Source organism: Cricetulus griseus, chromosome 2 (genome assembly GCF_003668045.3).
Source record: "Cricetulus griseus strain 17A/GY chromosome 2, alternate assembly CriGri-PICRH-1.0, whole genome shotgun sequence".
In the NCBI taxonomy this organism is placed as follows: domain Eukaryota; kingdom Metazoa; phylum Chordata; class Mammalia; order Rodentia; family Cricetidae; genus Cricetulus; species Cricetulus griseus.
Window position 1 is genome coordinate 438,685,998 of NC_048595.1, and position 11,335 is coordinate 438,697,332.

The window sequence follows — 11,335 nt, forward strand, 5'->3', positions numbered from 1 at the left end:
GCCTTCCTCAGTGGCTTGTCAACCTCAGACAGACTTCATCTGCCCATCCTGCAACCCCTAACATGTCCCATCTGCTCCCACTCCCAGACCAACATACCCAGATGGGCAGATGGGTGAGGGATGATGGTTTGGTATCGGTGCTTCCCCAGCCCTGGATGCCAGACTAAAGGCCCCATCCCTCAAACCTATGCCACCCTCTGAGAAGCAGCTAGTTTCTCTATGCTGCCAAGCCCAGGCTCCCATCACCTCCCTTCACTACCCCCCCCCCCACAGAGCACCTAAGGAAGCTGAGTACTGGGTTCTCTCGAGACACAGAGACAAGGGCAACTACTGCCCCCATGTCAGCAAGGAAAATTTTTGCTGTGTGGACTTGCTTAGGAGGCAGGTGCTGGACTAGAAGCTTCTACAATAGGTTTGCTTCACCCTCAGGCTACACGTTGTGTCACTGGGAACTATGAGGCCATGGAAGCCCTGGGTTGCCCCCAACCTATCTGACAAACTAAGTCTCAAGTCTCCATCTGAGGTGGAGCAGCCAGTCTGCACCTGGCTAGAACTAAACCCAGGCACCTGTTCTCTTCCATTGCCTCCCAGGCTCAAAGCCAGTGGCTTGACAATCTTCCCACACCACAAAAGCTAAGCTCTTTGTGTTCATTCAGCACCGAGTCAGTACGTCAACGGAACTTGTGTCCGTGCGCCACTGAAGTGACAGGCCCTCTATACTCTGCACTGAGGGGAATGTTGACAGAAGAGATGACAAGACATAAAACCTCATCAAAAGGAATGCTCATTCATTCAGCTGTCCAGGACACCTGTCTGCCACTGCAGGCTGAAGCACTGGGCACAGAGCCAGTTACTGACTTTTCCTCAGGGGCCCCTTCAGACCCACATGGAAGAAAGACTGACACAGTCCCACTCCATGACTGGAGTGTGACAAAACTCAGAAGCAGGCAATGGATGTATTCCCAGGGGAAAATGGAGCAGGCTGTAGGCCCACCATGGGTGAGGGAGCTAAGGCAGGAGCGTGGAACCCACCCTTCTGGGGAGAGGGGCTGATACCTTCCACAGTCATACTTAGAAAAGCACTGGAAAGGGCTCCAGTGGGCCTGGTGTGGTGACCCACAGGAAGCTGGGGCACCAGGCACTAGAGGCATGGTAAGACAGGGAGCTAGTGCCAGGCAGAGGCAAAGCCACTGCAGCAGCCAGTGAGGACAGTCCAGGGGAGAGGAGGAGGGCCTGAGAGGGGAAAAGCACCAAGTACTAGAGTGGAGGCCTCCCGAAATTGAGGAGGTGTGAGCACAGCGGAGGAAGCAGCAGCGGCCAGAGGTGACCCCTCCTAGGGATGAATGTTTCCAGGGAGGCAGGGAGGCTGGCCTGTGAAGGAGGGCTGAGCCACAGGGCATTGATGACTCAGTGAGGAACAGCTGCGCTGTATGAAGAGGATGCGCTCCTGGAGAGCAGAAGGGGCAACCCAAGAGGCTTAGAAGAGGCGAAGTGGATATAGCTGGCTCCAGGAGTGAGTATTGCAGTCAGTGGGAGCCAGGAAGCAGGGGTCAGAGCCCCTGTTAAAGGCCACTGGATGGGTTCCTGAAAACACTTGCTCTCGCCTCCTCCCCACAGACCACCAAAAGGCAGCAAAGAGTTTGTCTTGAGGGATTCATTGTGAATGAAAATAGAGGAAGAAGTTGTGTTGGAAGCTAAGGGTGAGAAAACAGTCCCTTTTAGACCTGAGAAAGGAGAGCCAAGGCCATCAACAAAGAATGCTGGAGCAGCCAGTCCGCAGTACTGCACAACATCCAACAAAGCGGGGCCTCTGTGGGCTGCAGGTGGAGAGAGGTTGCTACAGAGGCCAGTGTTGCCACTGCATTAAATGAACTGACCTCTTCCCCAACCAGCAGACAAGAGACCCATCCTTGGAGAGGTAAGCTGAGGCTCCCCGGCTGGGGCCACCAAGCCCAGGAAAGTGTCCTGTGCACAGGGCCCCAAGAGATGCAGAAAGTGCTGCCAGCCCCTCTGCTACAGATCTAGTCAGCCATCTTCCCCGGGGGCTTCCTGTCCCCACATGAAACACAGATTTGGCATCAGAAGTTCCCCCAATGAGGTCCCAGACAGGTTTCTCATGGGGAATCAGTCTGCCAAATCCTTAGGGTACTCCAGCTTCTAGTCATTTTGTGGTGTACATGAAATATAACAGTACATGGAATATGGGCGATGCTGGTTATTTATTGTGGGAAATTACTTACATGAGAAACCGAAAGCCCAGGTTAGTCTCTACAGCCTTTCGAGACCCGGCCTGAGACCGGAACCCCAGAAGAGAGCGAGTGCCCCCCTTCTCTCAGCTCTTTATTCAGCAAGCCCTGTGCACACCTGTGGCCATGCCCAAAACACTTTAAAGAAACGAGAAATGGAAAAACAAGGACTAGATGCTAATTGGGCACAAAAGAAAGGGCAGGTGAGGCCGCTCAGCCAGTAAAGGCACTTGGCACCAAGCCTGAGTTCAATCTCGGGACCTACTTGGTAGAAGGAAGAACCTGACTGCTCTGCGTGGGCCAGAGTTGCACTTCAGCAACAACCAGTTGTGGTTGCTATGTAACTTCCTTAAGGTGTCTGTGGAGTGTTAAGATATCCAAGCTACCATGAAGGCCATCCAGTTGGCTGCTTGGCTAATAGTCTTAAACCAGAGAAGGGTATAATTACAATCCAATCTCCCTGACCCGCCAATGTCTTAAAACTTATTTTAAGGAAAAACAGCTGAGCGTGGCAACTCATACTTGTTATCCCAGCACTGGGAGGCTAAGGCAAGAGATTGTCATGCATTGGAAGCCAGCCTGTAGTACATAGTAAATACTAATACCGCCAGAGCTGAACAGCAAGACTGTCAAAAAGAAAGGGAAAATAAACATTAAAGGGATACTTAGAATAAAAGCCCATCATTAACTTTAATGGTATTTAATGGTGCTCAGTTCTTAACCAGATACCCTTGGGAGGAGTTAGATTAGTTTGTGTCTCAGACACCTAAACTACCGTAGCAGCAGGTGCTCAGGATTGAGGGACAGGCCAGCACCACCAGGTGCATGAGGCAACCAATCTAGAAGGCCCCTGGCTGAGATAGCAGGAAAGAGTCAAAGTCATGGTCAGACTCCAGAATTGAGTACACAGAAAGTAGCCCATGTGTGGCAATAAGAAAGTATGGGGCAGGAGGGATGTGGGGGCAACAGTTCAAGAAAGAAAAGCCATTCTTGGTTTATCACCTGGCACTTTTGGCAACAGCGGAACTTACACAGCCATTCTAAGGTAAATGCTGAGTGAGAGTCTAAACTACCCTGGAACCATATTTCGAGGATGGAGACATGGGAACGGTGAGTAGCCAGTTTGCTTTCTTCAGTGGGAAGTTGTGGGAGATAAAAGATCCTTCACCTACGAACCACCACACTCTCTGTTCTTGTCCTTTCCCATGAATCTGGCCAGGCTCTTTAGTTCCTGAGTTCAAATATGGCAGAAGCCATGTTGCACTGTCTCAGGCCATGCCTTAAGAGACAGGTTGCTTCTCTTCCTGTCTGTGAGAGCTCCACAGCCATGCTGTGAGGAAGCTTGGAGGCATCTTGGAAATGCAGTCCCCAACCCCCACCACACCACCCCACTTGTGGCCTCATGGAGGAGACATAAAACCCTGTCCAAATTGCAGGTTTGTGTCCAATTAAAAAGAGATTGTATGTAGGTTGTTTGGCAGTAGTTCATGACAAAATATTAACGAAAAATACCAGTAGACACAGCTTAAAACTGAAAATGGAGAAATGGTTGTTTTCATTTTTCTATTCTTTTTCTGAGAGGTGTCGTTTCTTACAAAGTGATAACTATAAAAATTTTTAGAAACCTGAGACAAAACAAACCTGATCAAGACCTCTATATTATATTAAAACCCTTAGAGCTAACAAAACATTAATACTTAAAAATAAATAAATAAATAGCCCAAGGCGAGGTTGTGGAGACTGGGGAAATGGCTCCATAGATAAAGTGCTGGCCACAAACAGGAGATGGACTAAGGTTCTAATCATGGAACTCACGCAAAAGCAGTGCAGGCGTGGTGGCTGCCTGTACTCCGGCACTCAAGAGACAAACTGGCTAGTTAGACTAGCTTGAATCAGTGACCTCTGGGTTCAGACAGAGATCCTGATTATAGGGTGGGAAGCAATCGGGAGGTACCTGCCATCAACTTTGGGAACACACACACACACACACACACACAGACACACACACACACACAGACACACACACACACACACACACACAGACACACACGCACACACACACACACAGACACACACACACACGCACGCACGCACGCACGCACGCACGCACACACACACACACACACACACAAACACAGAGAGGGGGAAGTCGCTGCCTCTGAGGTGGGAAATGCATCGAGGACCATGGAAGTGCTCTCTCATTTTGTTTTAATAAACCTGCCAGATCCATTTGACACTTTACATCTATGTATAATTCGGATTTAAAAAACTAAAAGTAGGGGGAAAGCTATTTATATTTAGCCAGAATGGATCCACAATTGGCCTAAAAGCTTTCCTGTATATTCAGCAAGGAGTGTATTAAACAATCCATTATTCTCGTAACTAAGATAAAAATCCCTGCTGACAAGCAGCCTGGTATTCCCAGACCATTAAAATGCTTCCATAAAGTCTGCTTAAAGACACAGTCAGCAGACCTGGTGGTGATGAATCCTGTTTGCCTCAATAGACCTTGCAGGCTCCTGTGTCAGAGCTAAGGGTGTGGGGTAGAGCAAGAAGACCACAAGGGGGCCTGAGGAGGGTGGTGTGGCAGATGACAAGGTAGTGAGCTTGCAGAAGAGCTGTCCAGGGACCTTACAGGACACCAGCTAAAGGCCTTTGTGGACTCAAATCACAGGCCAGGGATTAATTGGAGTTAGGGTAAGAATGAGAGAAATTGACACATTAAAGATGAACTCTAAACCAGGCATTGGTGGCACACGCCTTTAATCCCAGCACTCAGGAGGCAGAGGCAGGCAGATCTCTGTGAGTTCGAGGCCAGCCTGGTCTCCAGAGCGAGTGCCAGGATAGGCTCCAAAGCTACACAGAGAAATCCTGTCTCGAAAAATCAAATAAATAAATAAATAAAATAAATAAAATAAATAAAATAAAAAAAAAGATGAACTCTACTCTGGTGGATTCAAAAGCAATGGTGATGCTTTGTTTAACAATAAAGAAGGTGGAGCTGGGTGGTAGAGGACCTGCTTGCTTACCATATAAGAAGCCTTGGGTTCAATCCCCAGCACAGCCCCTTAAAAAGAAAGGTTCTACCCTCTTCCAGAAACAGACGGGCAACTTAGCAAGACCCAGTCCCAAAACAGAAACTCAAGGGGCAGAGGTGCCTTGGGGCATAGCTGAGGGTGGAGTGCTGGCCTGGACTCTGTGAGTTCCCCAAATTACATCTTCGCCCTTGCAAGACATAAACAAGTGGTTGATTAAACCTTAGCATAAGATAATCTCCTTGAACCTGCTGTACCTTTCTATGAGCTTTTATGATTTCCAAGGGGTTTCTTTCTCTAGTATATACAAAATCATTTTAGTGGGTAGATCCACTTAAGTAATTTATTTTACTTAAAAAGGTTGTTTTACTCATACAGGTTCATGAACTGCACTGTGTTCCTCAGTGTTCATAAATTGTATATCGTACAGTTCTGGAAAGCAGTTAGCCAAATACCAAGGAAATGAATGCAGTAGGGTAAGAAACAAAGACTCTCCTTCGGCATATTTTACCTTAGTAGATTTTCCATCTAACAAGATGCTGCCGTAATGAGATTGTCAGTGCTTATGGGACCAGTGCTTATGACACCCAGTCACAGGGAAGTTACTGAACATGGCACAGGAAATCTATGACTTTGCATTTTTCCATGCCCAAAGCACCAGGCATCACAAAATCCAGATTCCATCCATTGACTCAGAAGGATGGCAGGGGCTGGGGAGATGGCTCAGCAGATAAAGCACTGCCATGCAAGCCTGAAGACCTGAGTTCAATCCCCAGAACCCACATAAAAAAAATAAATAAATAAAAGTGGAAGAAGAGAATTTGCTGCACAAAGTTATCCTCTGCCCTACACATGTATGTGCACACACCCCAACATCATACACATCACAATAATTTTTTAAGGGATGATTTTTAAGCTACACCTGACAGTTGGTCCTTGATGCTGCCACCACTACACCTAGACAGAGGAGGTCTTGCCTGGTGGGTGAATGAAACCATCAAGGGTGCCCAGAGTCATCTCTGCAGGCCCACTCCTGAATCCCTAGGTCCTCCTCACAGGCTGAAGCTGCAGCAGGGACTCAGCTGGGCAGCTGTCTCTTGCCTTGCTGTTAGATCACCTCCTTCCTGTTCCCACCCCAGGAATAGGGATGCTGCATCCTGCATGGCCCAGGGATTGTGAGCTAACTGGGGTGATGAGAGGGTGAAGAAAGGACTGGCACATGGGCACAAGTACAGAAAACCTGGGATTAGGTGGACTCTGCTCCCTCCAGTGGAGGGTACCAACTGCATCCCGGAGCCTTGGTGCATTTGTTTTATACTTCTGAGTTAAGGAGGTAGGTTTATGGCATACAGCTGAGCAAGGGTGCAGATCTAGCTCATCTCGTGAGAGTCCTCTAGGGAGTAGTCAGGCTGCAGTCGTCCCAGAGGAGGAAGCTATGGTTGGTAGTTTCTGCATATACTGTCATAAATCGCATTCAGATCCGGGGAAGGCTTTGCCATCTCTCTGAGTTAAATCTGGGAAAGGCTTGTCACTCCCGGGGAAGCTAAGCCCATGTCAACAACACACATTCACTCAGGACTTCACCTACTCCTTACACTTAACTCAAGGTTTCTTCTGCTCCCCATGGTGGGGTGGGGGTGTATATTCCTTGCTGGAAGTGCAACGATCAAAGCAAGGTTCTGCCTCACAGGTCTCCATCAGGACAGAAGGTTACTGTGCTAGAATGAGCCGCCTCCCTTAACACTGGCCCTGGGCTTCATTCGTAGGATTCCAAGGCTTGTTTCTTTGTTCTGAAGCTCAGGGTAGGGCCTCCTGTTCCTCTGTTTTTCCCTCCCCTTCCCCCTCAGTGCAAACTAAGTCCCCATAGCAGCTCTGGGACACAGGTTCTGTCACATGCCTGTTCTTAAGTGAGACCAAGTTTGGAGAGGCAATGCTTTAAAAGATAATCAGCAAATGTCAGAACTGAGTCAGGACTCAGATCCAAAATGTACTTCATTTACTAAGTATTTTCAATTCTGATTGTGTGTGCGTGGGTGCTGTGCCTGCATCTGTCTATGGACCACTTGTGTGTCTAGTGCCCCAGAGGCCACAGAAGAGGGGGTTGGATCCTCTGAAACTGGAGGTAGTGAGTTGTGAGCCTTCACGTGGGTTCTGGGGTTCAAACCCAAGTCCTCTGTAAGAGCAGCCAGTGCTCTTAACCACTGAACCATCTCTCCAACTCTGATTTCTTTCTTTCAGTTAGCACTTCTCAAAACCCAGCTGTTCATGCATCACTTTAATGTTTTGTTTTGCCATAGCCAAATATGGCCTGTGGCCATATTTATTTAATGTTTTTCATTAAACAAGCTTAGGTTTTTCCCTTGAAATAATTAGAAAAGGAAACTTATAGCTACCAAAAGCAGAGGCTGGCTGGGGAGGTAACAAGAGTTGGGAAGAGTGTTCACCTAGTATATGCAAAGCCCTGGGTGCCCTCCTCAGTGCCCAGTGATGGGTGCTGTGGTGCATGACTGCAATCCCAGGGCTTGGGGGAGGTGAGACAGGATCGAGAGTTCAAGGTCATTCCTGCCTATATAGCAAGTTTGAGGCCGGCTGCACTACAGGAGACTCATGGAGGAGGAGGGGAGGAAAAAGGAGGGCAGGAAAGAAGATAAAAGGCTGGGGAGTAGCCAGAATGCTTTATATAAATGCATGAAATTGTCAAAGAACTAAATTAATTAAAAAGCAGGAAGCCCACCATCCCCAGCCATGAGTAGAAGGCAGCTGTGTATGTCAAGACTGCAGACAGCAGTGTTAGTCTTTCGCCTGCAGGGCTCAGGCTATAGTGCTTATCTCTGCTTCAAAAGAGACGGGAAAGTTATCACAATATTAAAGACACTCAGGAACCAACTGAGATTCTTTCCTTGATATCATCAAAGGGGTCGGGGAGAGATCAGCAGTGTTTCCAGCACCAGCCATAGACCCCATGCCTGAAAATTCCATCTCGATAATGGTTCAGTGATATTTTATGCCCTGTGGTAGTAGCTAAACTAGTCCCATTTCACCTAAAAGACCACACCCGACACATGAGTTTGTCACGTCTTGAAAATGCTGGTTGAAATGGGGATGAGAACTGTGGCATGGACAGATACCTCTAATCTCCATCACTTTGCAAGCCTGCTCCTTCTTTCCTTCTGAGATAGCTCAGGCTGAGGAGAGCTGGCTGGCCCACCAGTGCACACAACTGAAAACCATGACTCCCCCTGTCACAGAGTTCCCAGCAAGAGGTGTAGAACCCTGTAAGTCCCTCCTCCATCCATGACTGCTCGATGGCTGTCAGTCTTGTGGCAGCTCAGTGTAGGTAACTGCAGCTCTGAGTTCCTGGTTGTGATGACTTTGCCATAGCCAAAAGATGGCATTTCCAAGTCCGTCTTTCTGCCTTCTGGCTTACATTTTTTCCTCTTCCTTCTCCACCTTGTTCTCTGAAGGGGAAGCCTTAGAAGGGTATACATGTCTGGTTTAGAGCTGAGCACTCAACCACCCTTTATTCTCAGTGGCGGGGCCTCAAATGCAATCATTGGGCAGTGGTTGGTTGCACCCATAGCAAGTGGGCACATCTTTCATGGCAGGCTCTTTTCTAGCTCTGGTAGGTAACCAAGAGGAAGGACAAGAGCCTGTACTGTTTGAGGAGTCTCTGGAGCATCCGTGACCAACACTGGCATGGAAGTATCCCAAATCTGGTTGTGTAATTTTTGTTTAGTGGTGCACAGCTTCAGGAACAGTGTTATCCAGCCATGTAGGATATCTCTCCATATATATATGTATGTGTGTATGTATGTATGTGTGTATGCACATATGTGTGTATAATGTTACAAGATAGTAAGTTCGCAAGTGACATATACACTTTGTTTTTGTCAACCACCCCCATCCTATCCCCTCACTCCCCTGACTTCTTTCTCTAATTAAATCTTTCCACTCCAAAGAGCATTACTGCTATTGCAGAGAACATGGGTTTGATCCCCAGAACCCACATGGCAGCTTATGGCAGTAGTAACTCCATATCTGGGGGATCCAGCACCCCCTTCTGGCCTCTGCATGCACCAGAGATACCCACAGTACACTTAGATGTATGCGGGCAAAACACATAATCTTTTAGTTTGTTTTTAACAAATCTTAAGAAACAAGGGAACTGGGAATGGAATGGAAAAAATAAATTAATAAATTTAAAATAAAAATGAGAAAAAAGAAAAAAGAGCCTTTCCACTTGCATCATTTTTCCTCTCTGCTTTCATTTTGTTAAGGAATTACCCCAAGGTTCCTGGTTTCCACAGGCCCTCCATGGCCTGTGTAAGCACATGTAACTAAAGAGTAAAAGCTAAGAGCCTCATAGAAGAACATGCTGCATTTGTCTTTCTGGGCCTGGGTAACAAAGGGTGTATGGCTTTGTTTTGTTTGTTTTTTGTTATTACCTGAAATTTACATTTTCCTTACAGTGGGATAAAATACATAGGTATATATGCTCCCTTAAAAATAATAAACAGCTACCAAATCCACGAGCAGTCCAGGCCATATTGAACAACTCTGGTTTCACGGGTTACCAGGGTTTTTTATCATTTGTTACTTAATCTGTTTCTTTCTCTTTTCACCTTCCCACTTTTTCCTGCCCTTCATCCTCATCTTCATCAGCTCCAGAACTTTCCTCACCAATGATTTCATCTTCATTCTCTTCTAATCTTCCTTTTCACTGTCATCGTTGTCATCAAACCCTTCCTCCTCACCCTTCTCCCAATCATCATCTTTCTCCTCCTCTTCCTCCATATCACACATCTGGTGCCCAGTCAGAGCTTCCCAGTCCCTCAGAGTCAGCTGCAGGAGGGGCTTGCAGACACTCAGGTTAGTCGTAGTTCAAGAAGGCTGGGCTTTTTGTACAAAGACTACCAGCTACTGCCTTCTGTTTCCCCGTAAGTTCAGATGTGTGAGATTCTCAAGTTTGCTGGTAACCTTTCCAGACCTTCAAAACTCCTATTGCATCCAAGCTCAAGCTTTTTCAGTGTAGGTAACTTGGGGAATTTCAGAACTGAAATTAAGCCTACACTTAAGGAAGAGAGTCCGTTTTCACAAATTTAGCCACTAGCCTTTCAATTTTCCATCATTTTATTTGAATTGTTTAGGCCAAGTTCTGGGACAGGTGCCTGGGTCCTGTTCCTCAGCTCCTGGTACATTCTCCTCTTCATGTCCATGTTTTCTTCATCACTTCTAGCCAAATTTAATTTTCTCTGAGGCAGGGGTGGAAAAGAGAGAGGTGCCTCAGCCTGTATTCCCACCCCAAGCTCTTGCCACTCAGTTCTACTCTCAGAATTTCTTGTCCCAAGGAAATAGAACTGAATTAACACACCACCCTGTCTTAGTTACTTTTCTATTGCTATAAGGAGACACCATGATCAAGGCAACTTATAAAAGAAAGCATTTAATTGGGGATTCACAGTTTCAGAAGTTAAATCCATGGCCATTGTGATGGGAGCATGTCAGTGGGCAGGCACAGTGACAGGCAGCTGTGGGCATGGCTCTAGAGCAGTGGCTGAGCACTTATATACTGAGACCACAACCACAAGGCATAGAGCTAAATGGGAACAGCACAGGCCCATTTAAATAATAAAGCCCAAACCCAGTGACACACTTCCTCCAATAAAGCCACACCTCCCAATCCTTCCCAAACAGTTTCACCAAGCATTCAATTATATGAGCCTATGGGGTCATTCTCATTCAAACCACCACTAACCTCCTGTGGCCCTACCAGGAGTGTGCGGAAACATAAACCTCCTCACTACCACTATGGGTTCCAACAACCCAAGGCCACCACTTTCTACCCATACTGAGCCAACACTACCCAGTGTCTCTTGGTCACAGAATAGAAATAGGGAGCCCTCCTATCTCTTTTCATTCAACTCTGTATTATTCCTTCATGCTGTCACATGTAAAGCAGAGGCTATCAAATGTAGTTCTCAAAGTGTCCTGCTTGTTCACTAGTAGCCCAATAGACAAGCGCATATGAAAACCCACCTCCCCCATGCCAAGTCA